Below are 20,725 nucleotides of genomic sequence, written 5' to 3' on the forward strand. Positions count from 1 at the left end.
GCACACCGTTGTACAAAACGCAAGGGCTCGTCCGGGATTTGAACCCGGGACCTCCTGCACCCGAAGCAGGAATCATACCCCTAGACCAACGAGCCTGTTCGTTCCGAAAACACACTGCATGTGAATGACGCCACCGATGATGGTCTCACCATGTACGGCTGCAGCTCACCCAGCGTTCTCTCTGGCTGTCGCGGTTGGATTGTTTTCATCGACTTCTTGTACTATAGGAACCTCACGAATCGGAGGGAGCTCGTAGCCGATGCCCTTGCTAACACAGAAGAAAAACTGTTGCTACCACGAGTCTCCGGGTGGCACATCAGACGATCCGTCGTTTCCGTGGTGTAGCGGTTATCACGTCTGCTTTACACGCAGAAGGTCCCCGGTTCGATCCCGGGCGGGAACACAACAATTTTAATCCGCTTATCGGATTTCATTTCCGGGATGACCTCACGGATGCGTATGCAGAGACAATCAATGTCATATTCTAGATGGATAGGGCGTCATTTTACTGTCAAATACTGTTGCTCTCTTATTGCACCGGTATTTGGTAACTGAGAACGCCCCTAGCTCCATTATGGCTGGCAAAATTTACAACCCGGTTCTTCAGGGCTACTTCAGGTGCGCTTCCTACTGGCTATCCTGAGCTCGCGCTACTCGCCTTGTCACGGCTGTGTCAAAGTGTGAAGGTAACTAATAATGAGAAACTCTTAGCCACGCTCAGTCTTACGTCCCACCCATTGGTTGTTGCCGTCGCTAGTAAGATGAAGGTAGACTGTCGCACAATCAAGCTGAATCTCCACTCACGGTGCACATATTCCGCAAAGACAACCTTGTTTTCCGTTGCAAGAAAAATTACCGTCTGCCTTTCTACCGAATTCCACCTACGTACTTTACTGGTGCCGGATTCTTGTTATATCCACGTGATATAACAGGCGTCTTACTCTTCATTGAGGAGCTGCAACCGGGACTGAGTTCCACCTACTCTTCAGCACGGTCAAAATGGCAGGGCTCGTCCGGGATTTGAACCCGGGACCTCCTGCACCCAAAGCAGGAATCATACCCCTAGACCAACGAGCCACCTGCCCGCACCACTCAAGCTAATCACAAGTAGTGCATCTCCCAGGGAACACAAACTTTCACGTGAATACGCAAGATAAGCGCTTTCTGCAGGCAGCACTCACCACTGATGAGAAGAATATTAAAGGCACCGAATAAAAAGCGAAATAACTTCATCGAACTCTGCTTATGAACAGCCGGCAGTGCCTCAGTTTCCGTATGTGGTTTCTCAGGGTTAAGAGAAGGCGAATGCACTAAACAAAATAACATCGGGAAAGCAAGCACCAACTCATAATGAAAATATTGAAGAATATATTGCAAGCAAAACTTCCAGAAGACGAATACTGAAGACGCCACAGACAAAAGAATTATTCTATGCAGCAACGATCATCTAGGAAGCGTGAATTGCATGTGCCGCTCCACCACACAACTTCTTTTGATACTGTTTTACTTATTCTAAATTTTCATTACCTGATCGTCTCTAGAATACTGTGTGATTATCACGTGGTTTCCTCCTTCCAACAGCGATAGTGGTAAGTAAATCGACTACAAAATCTTTCAAAGTAGGTCAGACACCAAAAAAAAAAAAAAAATCGGAGCTGCGTGTAGCTCATGTCATTCTGCTTCAAAGGTAATTCAGCGGCTGGGAGTAGTGGCGTACTCCTGTAATCCAAGCTTCCGGGAGGCCGTTGTGTGGGAGAGATCTGGAAACAACTACAGATTCGGCCGTTTCGCGAGCTCAGGAACGGCCGCGGTACCTTCATCGAGCTCTGCAGATCAACAGATGACGGTGTGGAAATTTCGGCAAGCGGTGGCTAAGGGTTAAGAGAAGCCGAACGCACTAAACACAAGAACGTCGGGAAACCGAAGCACGTAACTATAAGATTGCGGAATGCAGTGCAAAAGCAAAACTTCGAGAAGACCAACTCTGAAGCCATCGGCGCGCTAGGAGTTACTCCGCGCAGCAGCGATCATCTAGGAAGAGCGAGACGGGGGTGTCGCTCGACCACACAACAAATTTTTACTTAATCCAAATTTGCAATACCGGTTCGTCACTAGAATACTGCGCCTTGGTTCTTCCAAAAGCGATAGTAATAAGCACGTCGACTACAGCGTCATTTAGGGTAGTGAGTCAGACATGGAGAGGATAAAGGGCGGGTGGAATGTGCAACGACAGGGGGCATTGCAGGGCGGGCGCCGACTCCCTGCGCTGTGGCGCCGGCGGCGGCCTGGAGGGGCTGGGGCTGCTGGTGCCTCCATGTAGAGCTGCCGCCGAGCCCAGGCGCCGTGCCGCTAACGAAGCGATCGCCTTTGGTGACATCTTTTGCAATAACGACTGCGCGAATCGACGGTATCTCGCTGCCGCCGAGCCCAGGCGCCGTGCCGCTAACGAAGCGATCGCCTTTGGTGACATCTTTTGCAATAACGACTGCGCGAATCGACGGTATCTCGTAAGGAAAGAAAGAGCAGCAGATGCTGCTGAGGACTCTCCCTCGAGCGTTTCCGATGACTTCTTGAGCTCTTATTCGACATGGCATTCAGGCAGTCAAGGGTGCTGTCGATTGTTTCACACGAATGCGAAATACCGGCATTGTGATTTTTACGCCACAATGGCGATCGTCCTACAAGTTGTATCACATGTGGAGGGCAGAGCGTAGCAGTTTCCGTGGTGTAGCGGTTATAACGTCTGCCTAACACGCACAAGGTCCCCGGTTCGATTGCGGGCGGAAACACGTTTTCGTCGCACTCAGCAAGACACTTGCTACGATCTCTACTGTGACCATTTAAATCAACTTCAAACGTTCCACCAGCAGGGTGCACATGGCTCAAATGAAACTGTTTCAGAACTGGTTGTCGGATTTAGCGCTGACTTGGAGGCCTGGAAATGCGCGAAACAGCCGCCGCCATGCGGTTTGTTAGCACACCGTTGTACAAAACGCAAGGGCTCGTCCGGGATTTGAACCCGGGACCTCCTGCACCCGAAGCAGGAATCATACCCCTAGACCAACGAGCCTGTTCGTTCCGAAAACACACTGCATGTGAATGACGCCACCGATGATGGTCTCACCATGTACGGCTGCAGCTCACCCAGCGTTCTCTCTGGCTGTCGCGGTTGGATTGTTTTCATCGACTTCTTGTACTATAGGAACCTCACGAATCGGAGGGAGCTCGTAGCCGATGCCCTTGCTAACACAGAAGAAAAACTGTTGCTACCACGAGTCTCCGGGTGGCACATCAGACGATCCGTCGTTTCCGTGGTGTAGCGGTTATCACGTCTGCTTTACACGCAGAAGGTCCCCGGTTCGATCCCGGGCGGGAACACAACAATTTTAATCCGCTTATCGGATTTCATTTCCGGGATGACCTCACGGATGCGTATGCAGAGACAATCAATGTCATATTCTAGATGGATAGGGCGTCATTTTACTGTCAAATACTGTTGCTCTCTTATTGCACCGGTATTTGGTAACTGAGAACGCCCCTAGCTCCATTATGGCTGGCAAAATTTACAACCCGGTTCTTCAGGGCTACTTCAGGTGCGCTTCCTACTGGCTATCCTGAGCTCGCGCTACTCGCCTTGTCACGGCTGTGTCAAAGTGTGAAGGTAACTAATAATGAGAAACTCTTAGCCACGCTCAGTCTTACGTCCCACCCATTGGTTGTTGCCGTCGCTAGTAAGATGAAGGTAGACTGTCGCACAATCAAGCTGAATCTCCACTCACGGTGCACATATTCCGCAAAGACAACCTTGTTTTCCGTTGCAAGAAAAATTACCGTCTGCCTTTCTACCGAATTCCACCTACGTACTTTACTGGTGCCGGATTCTTGTTATATCCACGTGATATAACAGGCGTCTTACTCTTCATTGAGGAGCTGCAACCGGGACTGAGTTCCACCTACTCTTCAGCACGGTCAAAATGGCAGGGCTCGTCCGGGATTTGAACCCGGGACCTCCTGCACCCAAAGCAGGAATCATACCCCTAGACCAACGAGCCACCTGCCCGCACCACTCAAGCTAATCACAAGTAGTGCATCTCCCAGGGAACACAAACTTTCACGTGAATACGCAAGATAAGCGCTTTCTGCAGGCAGCACTCACCACTGATGAGAAGAATATTAAAGGCACCGAATAAAAAGCGAAATAACTTCATCGAACTCTGCTTATGAACAGCCGGCAGTGCCTCAGTTTCCGTATGTGGTTTCTCAGGGTTAAGAGAAGGCGAATGCACTAAACAAAATAACATCGGGAAAGCAAGCACCAACTCATAATGAAAATATTGAAGAATATATTGCAAGCAAAACTTCCAGAAGACGAATACTGAAGACGCCACAGACAAAAGAATTATTCTATGCAGCAACGATCATCTAGGAAGCGTGAATTGCATGTGCCGCTCCACCACACAACTTCTTTTGATACTGTTTTACTTATTCTAAATTTTCATTACCTGATCGTCTCTAGAATACTGTGTGATTATCACGTGGTTTCCTCCTTCCAACAGCGATAGTGGTAAGTAAATCGACTACAAAATCTTTCAAAGTAGGTCAGACACCAAAAAAAAAAAAAAAAATCGGAGCTGCGTGTAGCTCATGTCATTCTGCTTCAAAGGTAATTCAGCGGCTGGGAGTAGTGGCGTACTCCTGTAATCCAAGCTTCCGGGAGGCCGTTGTGTGGGAGAGATCTGGAAACAACTACAGATTCGGCCGTTTCGCGAGCTCAGGAACGGCCGCGGTACCTTCATCGAGCTCTGCAGATCAACAGATGACGGTGTGGAAATTTCGGCAAGCGGTGGCTAAGGGTTAAGAGAAGCCGAACGCACTAAACACAAGAACGTCGGGAAACCGAAGCACGTAACTATAAGATTGCGGAATGCAGTGCAAAAGCAAAACTTCGAGAAGACCAACTCTGAAGCCATCGGCGCGCTAGGAGTTACTCCGCGCAGCAGCGATCATCTAGGAAGAGCGAGACGGGGGTGTCGCTCGACCACACAACAAATTTTTACTTAATCCAAATTTGCAATACCGGTTCGTCACTAGAATACTGCGCCTTGGTTCTTCCAAAAGCGATAGTAATAAGCACGTCGACTACAGCGTCATTTAGGGTAGTGAGTCAGACATGGAGAGGATAAAGGGCGGGTGGAATGTGCAACGACAGGGGGCATTGCAGGGCGGGCGCCGACTCCTTGCGCTGTGGCGCCGGCGGCGGCCTGGAGGGGCTGGGGCTGCTGGTGCCTCCATGTAGAGCTGCCGCCGAGCCCAGGCGCCGTGCCGCTAACGAAGCGATCGCCTTTGGTGACATCTTTTGCAATAACGACTGCGCGAATCGACGGTATCTCGTAAGGAAAGAAAGAGCAGCAGATGCTGCTGAGGACTCTCCCTCGAGCGTTTCCGATGACTTCTTGAGCTCTTATTCGACATGGCATTCAGGCAGTCAAGGGTGCTGTCGATTGTTTCACACGAATGCGAAATACCGGCATTGTGATTTTTACGCCACAATGGCGATCGTCCTACAAGTTGTATCACATGTGGAGGGCAGAGCGTAGCAGTTTCCGTGGTGTAGCGGTTATAACGTCTGCCTAACACGCACAAGGTCCCCGGTTCGATTGCGGGCGGAAACACGTTTTCGTCGCACTCAGCAAGACACTTGCTACGATCTCTACTGTGACCATTTAAATCAACTTCAAACGTTCCACCAGCAGGGTGCACATGGCTCAAATGAAACTGTTTCAGAACTGGTTGTCGGATTTAGCGCTGACTTGGAGGCCTGGAAATGCGCGAAACAGCCGCCGCCATGCGGTTTGTTAGCACACCGTTGTACAAAACGCAAGGGCTCGTCCGGGATTTGAACCCGGGACCTCCTGCACCCGAAGCAGGAATCATACCCCTAGACCAACGAGCCTGTTCGTTCCGAAAACACACTGCATGTGAATGACGCCACCGATGATGGTCTCACCATGTACGGCTGCAGCTCACCCAGCGTTCTCTCTGGCTGTCGCGGTTGGATTGTTTTCATCGACTTCTTGTACTATAGGAACCTCACGAATCGGAGGGAGCTCGTAGCCGATGCCCTTGCTAACACAGAAGAAAAACTGTTGCTACCACGAGTCTCCGGGTGGCACATCAGACGATCCGTCGTTTCCGTGGTGTAGCGGTTATCACGTCTGCTTTACACGCAGAAGGTCCCCGGTTCGATCCCGGGCGGGAACACAACAATTTTAATCCGCTTATCGGATTTCATTTCCGGGATGACCTCACGGATGCGTATGCAGAGACAATCAATGTCATATTCTAGATGGATAGGGCGTCATTTTACTGTCAAATACTGTTGCTCTCTTATTGCACCGGTATTTGGTAACTGAGAACGCCCCTAGCTCCATTATGGCTGGCAAAATTTACAACCCGGTTCTTCAGGGCTACTTCAGGTGCGCTTCCTACTGGCTATCCTGAGCTCGCGCTACTCGCCTTGTCACGGCTGTGTCAAAGTGTGAAGGTAACTAATAATGAGAAACTCTTAGCCACGCTCAGTCTTACGTCCCACCCATTGGTTGTTGCCGTCGCTAGTAAGATGAAGGTAGACTGTCGCACAATCAAGCTGAATCTCCACTCACGGTGCACATATTCCGCAAAGACAACCTTGTTTTCCGTTGCAAGAAAAATTACCGTCTGCCTTTCTACCGAATTCCACCTACGTACTTTACTGGTGCCGGATTCTTGTTATATCCACGTGATATAACAGGCGTCTTACTCTTCATTGAGGAGCTGCAACCGGGACTGAGTTCCACCTACTCTTCAGCACGGTCAAAATGGCAGGGCTCGTCCGGGATTTGAACCCGGGACCTCCTGCACCCAAAGCAGGAATCATACCCCTAGACCAACGAGCCACCTGCCCGCACCACTCAAGCTAATCACAAGTAGTGCATCTCCCAGGGAACACAAACTTTCACGTGAATACGCAAGATAAGCGCTTTCTGCAGGCAGCACTCACCACTGATGAGAAGAATATTAAAGGCACCGAATAAAAAGCGAAATAACTTCATCGAACTCTGCTTATGAACAGCCGGCAGTGCCTCAGTTTCCGTATGTGGTTTCTCAGGGTTAAGAGAAGGCGAATGCACTAAACAAAATAACATCGGGAAAGCAAGCACCAACTCATAATGAAAATATTGAAGAATATATTGCAAGCAAAACTTCCAGAAGACGAATACTGAAGACGCCACAGACAAAAGAATTATTCTATGCAGCAACGATCATCTAGGAAGCGTGAATTGCATGTGCCGCTCCACCACACAACTTCTTTTGATACTGTTTTACTTATTCTAAATTTTCATTACCTGATCGTCTCTAGAATACTGTGTGATTATCACGTGGTTTCCTCCTTCCAACAGCGATAGTGGTAAGTAAATCGACTACAAAATCTTTCAAAGTAGGTCAGACACCAAAAAAAAAAAAAAAAAAAAAAATCGGAGCTGCGTGTAGCTCATGTCATTCTGCTTCAAAGGTAATTCAGCGGCTGGGAGTAGTGGCGTACTCCTGTAATCCAAGCTTCCGGGAGGCCGTTGTGTGGGAGAGATCTGGAAACAACTACAGATTCGGCCGTTTCGCGAGCTCAGGAACGGCCGCGGTACCTTCATCGAGCTCTGCAGATCAACAGATGACGGTGTGGAAATTTCGGCAAGCGGTGGCTAAGGGTTAAGAGAAGCCGAACGCACTAAACACAAGAACGTCGGGAAACCGAAGCACGTAACTATAAGATTGCGGAATGCAGTGCAAAAGCAAAACTTCGAGAAGACCAACTCTGAAGCCATCGGCGCGCTAGGAGTTACTCCGCGCAGCAGCGATCATCTAGGAAGAGCGAGACGGGGGTGTCGCTCGACCACACAACAAATTTTTACTTAATCCAAATTTGCAATACCGGTTCGTCACTAGAATACTGCGCCTTGGTTCTTCCAAAAGCGATAGTAATAAGCACGTCGACTACAGCGTCATTTAGGGTAGTGAGTCAGACATGGAGAGGATAAAGGGCGGGTGGAATGTGCAACGACAGGGGGCATTGCAGGGCGGGCGCCGACTCCTTGCGCTGTGGCGCCGGCGGCGGCCTGGAGGGGCTGGGGCTGCTGGTGCCTCCATGTAGAGCTGCCGCCGAGCCCAGGCGCCGTGCCGCTAACGAAGCGATCGCCTTTGGTGACATCTTTTGCAATAACGACTGCGCGAATCGACGGTATCTCGTAAGGAAAGAAAGAGCAGCAGATGCTGCTGAGGACTCTCCCTCGAGCGTTTCCGATGACTTCTTGAGCTCTTATTCGACATGGCATTCAGGCAGTCAAGGGTGCTGTCGATTGTTTCACACGAATGCGAAATACCGGCATTGTGATTTTTACGCCACAATGGCGATCGTCCTACAAGTTGTATCACATGTGGAGGGCAGAGCGTAGCAGTTTCCGTGGTGTAGCGGTTATAACGTCTGCCTAACACGCACAAGGTCCCCGGTTCGATTGCGGGCGGAAACACGTTTTCGTCGCACTCAGCAAGACACTTGCTACGATCTCTACTGTGACCATTTAAATCAACTTCAAACGTTCCACCAGCAGGGTGCACATGGCTCAAATGAAACTGTTTCAGAACTGGTTGTCGGATTTAGCGCTGACTTGGAGGCCTGGAAATGCGCGAAACAGCCGCCGCCATGCGGTTTGTTAGCACACCGTTGTACAAAACGCAAGGGCTCGTCCGGGATTTGAACCCGGGACCTCCTGCACCCGAAGCAGGAATCATACCCCTAGACCAACGAGCCTGTTCGTTCCGAAAACACACTGCATGTGAATGACGCCACCGAGGATGGTCTCACCATGTACGGCTGCAGCTCACCCAGCGTTCTCTCTGGCTGTCGCGGTTGGATTGTTTTCATCGACTTCTTGTACTATAGGAACCTCACGAATCGGAGGGAGCTCGTAGCCGATGCCCTTGCTAACACAGAAGAAAAACTGTTGCTACCACGAGTCTCCGGGTGGCACATCAGACGATCCGTCGTTTCCGTGGTGTAGCGGTTATCACGTCTGCTTTACACGCAGAAGGTCCCCGGTTCGATCCCGGGCGGGAACACAACAATTTTAATCCGCTTATCGGATTTCATTTCCGGGATGACCTCACGGATGCGTATGCAGAGACAATCAATGTCATATTCTAGATGGATAGGGCGTCATTTTACTGTCAAATACTGTTGCTCTCTTATTGCACCGGTATTTGGTAACTGAGAACGCCCCTAGCTCCATTATGGCTGGCAAAATTTACAACCCGGTTCTTCAGGGCTACTTCAGGTGCGCTTCCTACTGGCTATCCTGAGCTCGCGCTACTCGCCTTGTCACGGCTGTGTCAAAGTGTGAAGGTAACTAATAATGAGAAACTCTTAGCCACGCTCAGTCTTACGTCCCACCCATTGGTTGTTGCCGTCGCTAGTAAGATGAAGGTAGACTGTCGCACAATCAAGCTGAATCTCCACTCACGGTGCACATATTCCGCAAAGACAACCTTGTTTTCCGTTGCAAGAAAAATTACCGTCTGCCTTTCTACCGAATTCCACCTACGTACTTTACTGGTGCCGGATTCTTGTTATATCCACGTGATATAACAGGCGTCTTACTCTTCATTGAGGAGCTGCAACCGGGACTGAGTTCCACCTACTCTTCAGCACGGTCAAAATGGCAGGGCTCGTCCGGGATTTGAACCCGGGACCTCCTGCACCCAAAGCAGGAATCATACCCCTAGACCAACGAGCCACCTGCCCGCACCACTCAAGCTAATCACAAGTAGTGCATCTCCCAGGGAACACAAACTTTCACGTGAATTCGCAAGATAAGCGCTTTCTGCAGGCAGCACTCACCACTGATGAGAAGAATATTAAAGGCACCGAATAAAAAGCGAAATAACTTCATCGAACTCTGCTTATGAACAGCCGGCAGTGCCTCAGTTTCCGTATGTGGTTTCTCAGGGTTAAGAGAAGGCGAATGCACTAAACAAAATAACATCGGGAAAGCAAGCACCAACTCATAATGAAAATATTGAAGAATATATTGCAAGCAAAACTTCCAGAAGACGAATACTGAAGACGCCACAGACAAAAGAATTATTCTATGCAGCAACGATCATCTAGGAAGCGTGAATTGCATGTGCCGCTCCACCACACAACTTCTTTTGATACTGTTTTACTTATTCTAAATTTTCATTACCTGATCGTCTCTAGAATACTGTGTGATTATCACGTGGTTTCCTCCTTCCAACAGCGATAGTGGTAAGTAAATCGACTACAAAATCTTTCAAAGTAGGTCAGACACCAAAAAAAAAAAAAAAAATCGGAGCTGCGTGTAGCTCATGTCATTCTGCTTCAAAGGTAATTCAGCGGCTGGGAGTAGTGGCGTACTCCTGTAATCCAAGCTTCCGGGAGGCCGTTGTGTGGGAGAGATCTGGAAACAACTACAGATTCGGCCGTTTCGCGAGCTCAGGAACGGCCGCGGTACCTTCATCGAGCTCTGCAGATCAACAGATGACGGTGTGGAAATTTCGGCAAGCGGTGGCTAAGGATTAAGAGAAGCCGAACGCACTAAACACAAGAACGTCGGGAAACCGAAGCACGTAACTATAAGATTGCGGAATGCAGTGCAAAAGCAAAACTTCGAGAAGACCAACTCTGAAGCCATCGGCGCGCTAGGAGTTACTCCGCGCAGCAGCGATCATCTAGGAAGAGCGAGACGGGGGTGTCGCTCGACCACACAACAAATTTTTACTTAATCCAAATTTGCAATACCGGTTCGTCACTAGAATACTGCGCCTTGGTTCTTCCAAAAGCGATAGTAATAAGCACGTCGACTACAGCGTCATTTAGGGTAGTGAGTCAGACATGGAGAGGATAAAGGGCGGGTGGAATGTGCAACGACAGGGGGCATTGCAGGGCGGGCGCCGACTCCTTGCGCTGTGGCGCCGGCGGCGGCCTGGAGGGGCTGGGGCTGCTGGTGCCTCCATGTAGAGCTGCCGCCGAGCCCAGGCGCCGTGCCGCTAACGAAGCGATCGCCTTTGGTGACATCTTTTGCAATAACGACTGCGCGAATCGACGGTATCTCGTAAGGAAAGAAAGAGCAGCAGATGCTGCTGAGGACTCTCCCTCGAGCGTTTCCGATGACTTCTTGAGCTCTTATTCGACATGGCATTCAGGCAGTCAAGGGTGCTGTCGATTGTTTCACACGAATGCGAAATACCGGCATTGTGATTTTTACGCCACAATGGCGATCGTCCTACAAGTTGTATCACATGTGGAGGGCAGAGCGTAGCAGTTTCCGTGGTGTAGCGGTTATAACGTCTGCCTAACACGCACAAGGTCCCCGGTTCGATTGCGGGCGGAAACACGTTTTCGTCGCACTCAGCAAGACACTTGCTACGATCTCTACTGTGACCATTTAAATCAACTTCAAACGTTCCACCAGCAGGGTGCACATGGCTCAAATGAAACTGTTTCAGAACTGGTTGTCGGATTTAGCGCTGACTTGGAGGCCTGGAAATGCGCGAAACAGCCGCCGCCATGCGGTTTGTTAGCACACCGTTGTACAAAACGCAAGGGCTCGTCCGGGATTTGAACCCGGGACCTCCTGCACCCGAAGCAGGAATCATACCCCTAGACCAACGAGCCTGTTCGTTCCGAAAACACACTGCATGTGAATGACGCCACCGATGATGGTCTCACCATGTACGGCTGCAGCTCACCCAGCGTTCTCTCTGGCTGTCGCGGTTGGATTGTTTTCATCGACTTCTTGTACTATAGGAACCTCACGAATCGGAGGGAGCTCGTAGCCGATGCCCTTGCTAACACAGAAGAAAAACTGTTGCTACCACGAGTCTCCGGGTGGCACATCAGACGATCCGTCGTTTCCGTGGTGTAGCGGTTATCACGTCTGCTTTACACGCAGAAGGTCCCCGGTTCGATCCCGGGCGGGAACACAACAATTTTAATCCGCTTATCGGATTTCATTTCCGGGATGACCTCACGGATGCGTATGCAGAGACAATCAATGTCATATTCTAGATGGATAGGGCGTCATTTTACTGTCAAATACTGTTGCTCTCTTATTGCACCGGTATTTGGTAACTGAGAACGCCCCTAGCTCCATTATGGCTGGCAAAATTTACAACCCGGTTCTTCAGGGCTACTTCAGGTGCGCTTCCTACTGGCTATCCTGAGCTCGCGCTACTCGCCTTGTCACGGCTGTGTCAAAGTGTGAAGGTAACTAATAATGAGAAACTCTTAGCCACGCTCAGTCTTACGTCCCACCCATTGGTTGTTGCCGTCGCTAGTAAGATGAAGGTAGACTGTCGCACAATCAAGCTGAATCTCCACTCACGGTGCACATATTCCGCAAAGACAACCTTGTTTTCCGTTGCAAGAAAAATTACCGTCTGCCTTTCTACCGAATTCCACCTACGTACTTTACTGGTGCCGGATTCTTGTTATATCCACGTGATATAACAGGCGTCTTACTCTTCATTGAGGAGCTGCAACCGGGACTGAGTTCCACCTACTCTTCAGCACGGTCAAAATGGCAGGGCTCGTCCGGGATTTGAACCCGGGACCTCCTGCACCCAAAGCAGGAATCATACCCCTAGACCAACGAGCCACCTGCCCGCACCACTCAAGCTAATCACAAGTAGTGCATCTCCCAGGGAACACAAACTTTCACGTGAATTCGCAAGATAAGCGCTTTCTGCAGGCAGCACTCACCACTGATGAGAAGAATATTAAAGGCACCGAATAAAAAGCGAAATAACTTCATCGAACTCTGCTTATGAACAGCCGGCAGTGCCTCAGTTTCCGTATGTGGTTTCTCAGGGTTAAGAGAAGGCGAATGCACTAAACAAAATAACATCGGGAAAGCAAGCACCAACTCATAATGAAAATATTGAAGAATATATTGCAAGCAAAACTTCCAGAAGACGAATACTGAAGACGCCACAGACAAAAGAATTATTCTATGCAGCAACGATCATCTAGGAAGCGTGAATTGCATGTGCCGCTCCACCACACAACTTCTTTTGATACTGTTTTACTTATTCTAAATTTTCATTACCTGATCGTCTCTAGAATACTGTGTGATTATCACGTGGTTTCCTCCTTCCAACAGCGATAGTGGTAAGTAAATCGACTACAAAATCTTTCAAAGTAGGTCAGACACCAAAAAAAAAATCGGAGCTGCGTGTAGCTCATGTCATTCTGCTTCAAAGGTAATTCAGCGGCTGGGAGTAGTGGCGTACTCCTGTAATCCAAGCTTCCGGGAGGCCGTTGTGTGGGAGAGATCTGGAAACAACTACAGATTCGGCCGTTTCGCGAGCTCAGGAACGGCCGCGGTACCTTCATCGAGCTCTGCAGATCAACAGATGACGGTGTGGAAATTTCGGCAAGCGGTGGCTAAGGATTAAGAGAAGCCGAACGCACTAAACACAAGAACGTCGGGAAACCGAAGCACGTAACTATAAGATTGCGGAATGCAGTGCAAAAGCAAAACTTCGAGAAGACCAACTCTGAAGCCATCGGCGCGCTAGGAGTTACTCCGCGCAGCAGCGATCATCTAGGAAGAGCGAGACGGGGGTGTCGCTCGACCACACAACAAATTTTTACTTAATCCAAATTTGCAATACCGGTTCGTCACTAGAATACTGCGCCTTGGTTCTTCCAAAAGCGATAGTAATAAGCACGTCGACTACAGCGTCATTTAGGGTAGTGAGTCAGACATGGAGAGGATAAAGGGCGGGTGGAATGTGCAACGACAGGGGGCATTGCAGGGCGGGCGCCGACTCCTTGCGCTGTGGCGCCGGCGGCGGCCTGGAGGGGCTGGGGCTGCTGGTGCCTCCATGTAGAGCTGCCGCCGAGCCCAGGCGCCGTGCCGCTAACGAAGCGATCGCCTTTGGTGACATCTTTTGCAATAACGACTGCGCGAATCGACGGTATCTCGTAAGGAAAGAAAGAGCAGCAGATGCTGCTGAGGACTCTCCCTCGAGCGTTTCCGATGACTTCTTGAGCTCTTATTCGACATGGCATTCAGGCAGTCAAGGGTGCTGTCGATTGTTTCACACGAATGCGAAATACCGGCATTGTGATTTTTACGCCACAATGGCGATCGTCCTACAAGTTGTATCACATGTGGAGGGCAGAGCGTAGCAGTTTCCGTGGTGTAGCGGTTATAACGTCTGCCTAACACGCACAAGGTCCCCGGTTCGATTGCGGGCGGAAACACGTTTTCGTCGCACTCAGCAAGACACTTGCTACGATCTCTACTGTGACCATTTAAATCAACTTCAAACGTTCCACCAGCAGGGTGCACATGGCTCAAATGAAACTGTTTCAGAACTGGTTGTCGGATTTAGCGCTGACTTGGAGGCCTGGAAATGCGCGAAACAGCCGCCGCCATGCGGTTTGTTAGCACACCGTTGTACAAAACGCAAGGGCTCGTCCGGGATTTGAACCCGGGACCTCCTGCACCCGAAGCAGGAATCATACCCCTAGACCAACGAGCCTGTTCGTTCCGAAAACACACTGCATGTGAATGACGCCACCGATGATGGTCTCACCATGTACGGCTGCAGCTCACCCAGCGTTCTCTCTGGCTGTCGCGGTTGGATTGTTTTCATCGACTTCTTGTACTATAGGAACCTCACGAATCGGAGGGAGCTCGTAGCCGATGCCCTTGCTAACACAGAAGAAAAACTGTTGCTACCACGAGTCTCCGGGTGGCACATCAGACGATCCGTCGTTTCCGTGGTGTAGCGGTTATCACGTCTGCTTTACACGCAGAAGGTCCCCGGTTCGATCCCGGGCGGGAACACAACAATTTTAATCCGCTTATCGGATTTCATTTCCGGGATGACCTCACGGATGCGTATGCAGAGACAATCAATGTCATATTCTAGATGGATAGGGCGTCATTTTACTGTCAAATACTGTTGCTCTCTTATTGCACCGGTATTTGGTAACTGAGAACGCCCCTAGCTCCATTATGGCTGGCAAAATTTACAACCCGGTTCTTCAGGGCTACTTCAGGTGCGCTTCCTACTGGCTATCCTGAGCTCGCGCTACTCGCCTTGTCACGGCTGTGTCAAAGTGTGAAGGTAACTAATAATGAGAAACTCTTAGCCACGCTCAGTCTTACGTCCCACCCATTGGTTGTTGCCGTCGCTAGTAAGATGAAGGTAGACTGTCGCACAATCAAGCTGAATCTCCACTCACGGTGCACATATTCCGCAAAGACAACCTTGTTTTCCGTTGCAAGAAAAATTACCGTCTGCCTTTCTACCGAATTCCACCTACGTACTTTACTGGTGCCGGATTCTTGTTATATCCACGTGATATAACAGGCGTCTTACTCTTCATTGAGGAGCTGCAACCGGGACTGAGTTCCACCTACTCTTCAGCACGGTCAAAATGGCAGGGCTCGTCCGGGATTTGAACCCGGGACCTCCTGCACCCAAAGCAGGAATCATACCCCTAGACCAACGAGCCACCTGCCCGCACCACTCAAGCTAATCACAAGTAGTGCATCTCCCAGGGAACACAAACTTTCACGTGAATACGCAAGATAAGCGCTTTCTGCAGGCAGCACTCACCACTGATGAGAAGAATATTAAAGGCACCGAATAAAAAGCGAAATAACTTCATCGAACTCTGCTTATGAACAGCCGGCAGTGCCTCAGTTTCCGTATGTGGTTTCTCAGGGTTAAGAGAAGGCGAATGCACTAAACAAAATAACATCGGGAAAGCAAGCACCAACTCATAATGAAAATATTGAAGAATATATTGCAAGCAAAACTTCCAGAAGACGAATACTGAAGACGCCACAGACAAAAGAATTATTCTATGCAGCAACGATCATCTAGGAAGCGTGAATTGCATGTGCCGCTCCACCACACAACTTCTTTTGATACTGTTTTACTTATTCTAAATTTTCATTACCTGATCGTCTCTAGAATACTGTGTGATTATCACGTGGTTTCCTCCTTCCAACAGCGATAGTGGTAAGTAAATCGACTACAAAATCTTTCAAAGTAGGTCAGACACCAAAAAAAAAAAAAAAAAATCGGAGCTGCGTGTAGCTCATGTCATTCTGCTTCAAAGGTAATTCAGCGGCTGGGAGTAGTGGCGTACTCCTGTAATCCAAGCTTCCGGGAGGCCGTTGTGTGGGAGAGATCTGGAAACAACTACAGATTCGGCCGTTTCGCGAGCTCAGGAACGGCCGCGGTACCTTCATCGAGCTCTGCAGATCAACAGATGACGGTGTGGAAATTTCGGCAAGCGGTGGCTAAGGATTAAGAGAAGCCGAACGCACTAAACACAAGAACGTCGGGAAACCGAAGCACGTAACTATAAGATTGCGGAATGCAGTGCAAAAGCAAAACTTCGAGAAGACCAACTCTGAAGCCATCGGCGCGCTAGGAGTTACTCCGCGCAGCAGCGATCATCTAGGAAGAGCGAGACGGGGGTGTCGCTCGACCACACAACAAATTTTTACTTAATCCAAATTTGCAATACCGGTTCGTCACTAGAATACTGCGCCTTGGTTCTTCCAAAAGCGATAGTAATAAGCACGTCGACTACAGCGTCATTTAGGGTAGTGAGTCAGACATGGAGAGGATAAAGGGCGGGTGGAATGTGCAACGACAGGGGGCATTGCAGGGCGGGCGCCGACTCCTTGCGCTGTGGCGCCGGCGGCGGCCTGGAGGGGCTGGGGCTGCTGGTGCCTCCATGTAGAGCTGCCGCCGAGCCCAGGCGCCGTGCCGCTAACGAAGCGATCGCCTTTGGTGACATCTTTTGCAATAACGACTGCGCGAATCGACGGTATCTCGTAAGGAAAGAAAGAGCAGCAGATGCTGCTGAGGACTCTCCCTCGAGCGTTTCCGATGACTTCTTGAGCTCTTATTCGACATGGCATTCAGGCAGTCAAGGGTGCTGTCGATTGTTTCACACGAATGCGAAATACCGGCATTGTGATTTTTACGCCACAATGGCGATCGTCCTACAAGTTGTATCACATGTGGAGGGCAGAGCGTAGCAGTTTCCGTGGTGTAGCGGTTATAACGTCTGCCTAACACGCACAAGGTCCCCGGTTCGATTGCGGGCGGAAACACGTTTTCGTCGCACTCAGCAAGACACTTGCTACGATCTCTACTGTGACCATTTAAATCAACTTCAAACGTTCCACCAGCAGGGTGCACATGGCTCAAATGAAACTGTTTCAGAACTGGTTGTCGGATTTAGCGCTGACTTGGAGGCCTGGAAATGCGCGAAACAGCCGCCGCCATGCGGTTTGTTAGCACACCGTTGTACAAAACGCAAGGGCTCGTCCGGGATTTGAACCCGGGACCTCCTGCACCCGAAGCAGGAATCATACCCCTAGACCAACGAGCCTGTTCGTTCCGAAAACACACTGCATGTGAATGACGCCACCGAGGATGGTCTCACCATGTACGGCTGCAGCTCACCCAGCGTTCTCTCTGGCTGTCGCGGTTGGATTGTTTTCATCGACTTCTTGTACTATAGGAACCTCACGAATCGGAGGGAGCTCGTAGCCGATGCCCTTGCTAACACAGAAGAAAAACTGTTGCTACCACGAGTCTCCGGGTGGCACATCAGACGATCCGTCGTTTCCGTGGTGTAGCGGTTATCACGTCTGCTTTACACGCAGAAGGTCCCCGGTTCGATCCCGGGCGGGAACACAACAATTTTAATCCGCTTATCGGATTTCATTTCCGGGATGACCTCACGGATGCGTATGCAGAGACAATCAATGTCATATTCTAGATGGATAGGGCGTCATTTTACTGTCAAATACTGTTGCTCTCTTATTGCACCGGTATTTGGTAACTGAGAACGCCCCTAGCTCCATTATGGCTGGCAAAATTTACAACCCGGTTCTTCAGGGCTACTTCAGGTGCGCTTCCTACTGGCTATCCTGAGCTCGCGCTACTCGCCTTGTCACGGCTGTGTCAAAGTGTGAAGGTAACTAATAATGAGAAACTCTTAGCCACGCTCAGTCTTACGTCCCACCCATTGGTTGTTGCCGTCGCTAGTAAGATGAAGGTAGACTGTCGCACAATCAAGCTGAATCTCCACTCACGGTGCACATATTCCGCAAAGACAACCTTGTTTTCCGTTGCAAGAAAAATTACCGTCTGCCTTTCTACCGAATTCCACCTACGTACTTTACTGGTGCCGGATTCTTGTTATATCCACGTGATATAACAGGCGTCTTACTCTTCATTGAGGAGCTGCAACCGGGACTGAGTTCCACCTACTCTTCAGCACGGTCAAAATGGCAGGGCTCGTCCGGGATTTGAACCCGGGACCTCCTGCACCCAAAGCAGGAATCATACCCCTAGACCAACGAGCCACCTGCCCGCACCACTCAAGCTAATCACAAGTAGTGCATCTCCCAGGGAACACAAACTTTCACGTGAATTCGCAAGATAAGCGCTTTCTGCAGGCAGCACTCACCACTGATGAGAAGAATATTAAAGGCACCGAATAAAAAGCGAAATAACTTCATCGAACTCTGCTTATGAACAGCCGGCAGTGCCTCAGTTTCCGTATGTGGTTTCTCAGGGTTAAGAGAAGGCGAATGCACTAAACAAAATAACATCGGGAAAGCAAGCACCAACTCATAATGAAAATATTGAAGAATATATTGCAAGCAAAACTTCCAGAAGACGAATACTGAAGACGCCACAGACAAAAGAATTATTCTATGCAGCAACGATCATCTAGGAAGCGTGAATTGCATGTGCCGCTCCACCACACAACTTCTTTTGATACTGTTTTACTTATTCTAAATTTTCATTACCTGATCGTCTCTAGAATACTGTGTGATTATCACGTGGTTTCCTCCTTCCAACAGCGATAGTGGTAAGTAAATCGACTACAAAATCTTTCAAAGTAGGTCAGACACCAAAAAAAAAAAAAAAAATCGGAGCTGCGTGTAGCTCATGTCATTCTGCTTCAAAGGTAATTCAGCGGCTGGGAGTAGTGGCGTACTCCTGTAATCCAAGCTTCCGGGAGGCCGTTGTGTGGGAGAGATCTGGAAACAACTACAGATTCGGCCGTTTCGCGAGCTCAGGAACGGCCGCGGTACCTTCATCGAGCTCTGCAGATCAACAGATGACGGTGTGGAAATTTCGGCAAGCGGTGGCTAAGGGTTAAGAGAAGCCGAACGCACTAAACACAAGAACGTCGGGAAACCGAAGCACGTAACTATAAGATTGCGGAATGCAGTGCAAAAGCAAAACTTCGAGAAGACCAACTCTGAAGCCATCGGCGCGCTAGGAGTTACTCCGCGCAGCAGCGATCATCTAGGAAGAGCGAGACGGGGGTGTCGCTCGACCACACAACAAATTTTTACTTAATCCAAATTTGCAATACCGGTTCGTCACTAGAATACTGCGCCTTGGTTCTTCCAAAAGCGATAGTAATAAGCACGTCGACTACAGCGTCATTTAGGGTAGTGAGTCAGACATGGAGAGGATAAAGGGCGGGTGGAATGTGCAACGACAGGGGGCATTGCAGGGCGGGCGCCGACTCCTTGCGCTGTGGCGCCGGCGGCGGCCTGGAGGGGCTGGGGCTGCTGGTGCCTCCATGTAGAGCTGCCGCCGAGCCCAGGCGCCGTGCCGCTAACGAAGCGATCGCCTTTGGTGACATCTTTTGCAATAACGACTGCGCGAATCGACGGTATCTCGTAAGGAAAGAAAGAGCAGCAGATGCTGCTGAGGACTCTCCCTCGAGCGTTTCCGATGACTTCTTGAGCTCTTATTCGACATGGCATTCAGGCAGTCAAGGGTGCTGTCGATTGTTTCACACGAATGCGAAATACCGGCATTGTGATTTTTACGCCACAATGGCGATCGTCCTACAAGTTGTATCACATGTGGAGGGCAGAGCGTAGCAGTTTCCGTGGTGTAGCGGTTATAACGTCTGCCTAACACGCACAAGGTCCCCGGTTCGATTGCGGGCGGAAACACGTTTTCGTCGCACTCAGCAAGACACTTGCTACGATCTCTACTGTGACCATTTAAATCAACTTCAAACGTTCCACCAGCAGGGTGCACATGGCTCAAATGAAACTGTTTCAGAACTGGTTGTCGGATTTAGCGCTGACTTGGAGGCCTGGAAATGCGCGAAACAGCCGCCGCCATGCGGTTTGTTAGCACACCGTTGTACAAAACGCAAGGGCTCGTCCGGGATTTGAACCCGGGACCTCCTGCACCCGAAGCAGGAATCATACCCCTAGACCAACGAGCCTGTTCGTTCCGAAAACACACTGCATGTGAATGACGCCACCGAGGATGGTCTCACCATGTACGGCTGCAGCTCACCCAGCGTTCTCTCTGGCTGTCGCGGTTGGATTGTTTTCATCGACTTCTTGTACTATAGGAACCTCACGAATCGGAGGGAGCTCGTAGCCGATGCCCTTGCTAACACAGAAGAAAAACTGTTGCTACCACGAGTCTCCGGGTGGCACATCAGACGATCCGTCGTTTCCGTGGTGTAGCGGTTATCACGTCTGCTTTACACGCAGAAGGTCCCCGGTTCGATCCCGGGCGGGAACACAACAATTTTAATCCGCTTATCGGATTTCATTTCCGGGATGACCTCACG

General features: G+C 49.9%; 23 non-coding genes across 23 annotated transcripts; 8 read left to right on the forward strand and 15 right to left on the reverse strand.

The window, feature by feature from the left end:
* Positions 1 to 23: 23 nt before the first annotated feature.
* Trnap-cgg (transfer RNA proline (anticodon CGG)) lies at positions 24 to 95 on the reverse strand. The gene has a single exon. It is a non-coding gene; the product is annotated as a tRNA-Pro (tRNA).
* A 235-nt stretch (positions 96 to 330) lies between these two features.
* On the forward strand, positions 331 to 403 carry Trnav-uac (transfer RNA valine (anticodon UAC)). Its single transcript has one exon. It is a non-coding gene; the product is annotated as a tRNA-Val (tRNA).
* Positions 404 to 1,005: 602 nt separating this feature from the next.
* On the reverse strand, positions 1,006 to 1,077 carry Trnap-ugg (transfer RNA proline (anticodon UGG)). The gene has a single exon. It is a non-coding gene; the product is annotated as a tRNA-Pro (tRNA).
* Positions 1,078 to 2,998: 1,921 nt separating this feature from the next.
* Trnap-cgg (transfer RNA proline (anticodon CGG)) lies at positions 2,999 to 3,070 on the reverse strand. The gene has a single exon. It is a non-coding gene; the product is annotated as a tRNA-Pro (tRNA).
* Positions 3,071 to 3,305: 235 nt separating this feature from the next.
* Positions 3,306 to 3,378, forward strand: Trnav-uac (transfer RNA valine (anticodon UAC)). Its single transcript has one exon. It is a non-coding gene; the product is annotated as a tRNA-Val (tRNA).
* A 602-nt stretch (positions 3,379 to 3,980) lies between these two features.
* On the reverse strand, positions 3,981 to 4,052 carry Trnap-ugg (transfer RNA proline (anticodon UGG)). Its single transcript has one exon. It is a non-coding gene; the product is annotated as a tRNA-Pro (tRNA).
* Positions 4,053 to 5,881: 1,829 nt separating this feature from the next.
* Positions 5,882 to 5,953, reverse strand: Trnap-cgg (transfer RNA proline (anticodon CGG)). Its single transcript has one exon. It is a non-coding gene; the product is annotated as a tRNA-Pro (tRNA).
* Positions 5,954 to 6,188: 235 nt separating this feature from the next.
* On the forward strand, positions 6,189 to 6,261 carry Trnav-uac (transfer RNA valine (anticodon UAC)). The gene has a single exon. It is a non-coding gene; the product is annotated as a tRNA-Val (tRNA).
* A 602-nt stretch (positions 6,262 to 6,863) lies between these two features.
* On the reverse strand, positions 6,864 to 6,935 carry Trnap-ugg (transfer RNA proline (anticodon UGG)). The gene has a single exon. It is a non-coding gene; the product is annotated as a tRNA-Pro (tRNA).
* Positions 6,936 to 8,770: 1,835 nt separating this feature from the next.
* On the reverse strand, positions 8,771 to 8,842 carry Trnap-cgg (transfer RNA proline (anticodon CGG)). The gene has a single exon. It is a non-coding gene; the product is annotated as a tRNA-Pro (tRNA).
* Positions 8,843 to 9,077: 235 nt separating this feature from the next.
* On the forward strand, positions 9,078 to 9,150 carry Trnav-uac (transfer RNA valine (anticodon UAC)). The gene has a single exon. It is a non-coding gene; the product is annotated as a tRNA-Val (tRNA).
* Positions 9,151 to 9,752: 602 nt separating this feature from the next.
* Positions 9,753 to 9,824, reverse strand: Trnap-ugg (transfer RNA proline (anticodon UGG)). Its single transcript has one exon. It is a non-coding gene; the product is annotated as a tRNA-Pro (tRNA).
* Positions 9,825 to 11,653: 1,829 nt separating this feature from the next.
* Trnap-cgg (transfer RNA proline (anticodon CGG)) lies at positions 11,654 to 11,725 on the reverse strand. The gene has a single exon. It is a non-coding gene; the product is annotated as a tRNA-Pro (tRNA).
* Positions 11,726 to 11,960: 235 nt separating this feature from the next.
* Trnav-uac (transfer RNA valine (anticodon UAC)) lies at positions 11,961 to 12,033 on the forward strand. Its single transcript has one exon. It is a non-coding gene; the product is annotated as a tRNA-Val (tRNA).
* Positions 12,034 to 12,635: 602 nt separating this feature from the next.
* On the reverse strand, positions 12,636 to 12,707 carry Trnap-ugg (transfer RNA proline (anticodon UGG)). Its single transcript has one exon. It is a non-coding gene; the product is annotated as a tRNA-Pro (tRNA).
* A 1,822-nt stretch (positions 12,708 to 14,529) lies between these two features.
* Trnap-cgg (transfer RNA proline (anticodon CGG)) lies at positions 14,530 to 14,601 on the reverse strand. The gene has a single exon. It is a non-coding gene; the product is annotated as a tRNA-Pro (tRNA).
* Positions 14,602 to 14,836: 235 nt separating this feature from the next.
* Positions 14,837 to 14,909, forward strand: Trnav-uac (transfer RNA valine (anticodon UAC)). The gene has a single exon. It is a non-coding gene; the product is annotated as a tRNA-Val (tRNA).
* A 602-nt stretch (positions 14,910 to 15,511) lies between these two features.
* Trnap-ugg (transfer RNA proline (anticodon UGG)) lies at positions 15,512 to 15,583 on the reverse strand. Its single transcript has one exon. It is a non-coding gene; the product is annotated as a tRNA-Pro (tRNA).
* A 1,830-nt stretch (positions 15,584 to 17,413) lies between these two features.
* Positions 17,414 to 17,485, reverse strand: Trnap-cgg (transfer RNA proline (anticodon CGG)). Its single transcript has one exon. It is a non-coding gene; the product is annotated as a tRNA-Pro (tRNA).
* A 235-nt stretch (positions 17,486 to 17,720) lies between these two features.
* On the forward strand, positions 17,721 to 17,793 carry Trnav-uac (transfer RNA valine (anticodon UAC)). The gene has a single exon. It is a non-coding gene; the product is annotated as a tRNA-Val (tRNA).
* Positions 17,794 to 18,395: 602 nt separating this feature from the next.
* On the reverse strand, positions 18,396 to 18,467 carry Trnap-ugg (transfer RNA proline (anticodon UGG)). Its single transcript has one exon. It is a non-coding gene; the product is annotated as a tRNA-Pro (tRNA).
* Positions 18,468 to 20,296: 1,829 nt separating this feature from the next.
* On the reverse strand, positions 20,297 to 20,368 carry Trnap-cgg (transfer RNA proline (anticodon CGG)). The gene has a single exon. It is a non-coding gene; the product is annotated as a tRNA-Pro (tRNA).
* A 235-nt stretch (positions 20,369 to 20,603) lies between these two features.
* Positions 20,604 to 20,676, forward strand: Trnav-uac (transfer RNA valine (anticodon UAC)). The gene has a single exon. It is a non-coding gene; the product is annotated as a tRNA-Val (tRNA).
* The last annotated feature ends 49 nt before the right edge of the window (positions 20,677 to 20,725 follow it).

Source organism: Schistocerca nitens, chromosome 2 (genome assembly GCF_023898315.1).
Source record: "Schistocerca nitens isolate TAMUIC-IGC-003100 chromosome 2, iqSchNite1.1, whole genome shotgun sequence".
Taxonomy (NCBI): domain Eukaryota; kingdom Metazoa; phylum Arthropoda; class Insecta; order Orthoptera; family Acrididae; genus Schistocerca; species Schistocerca nitens.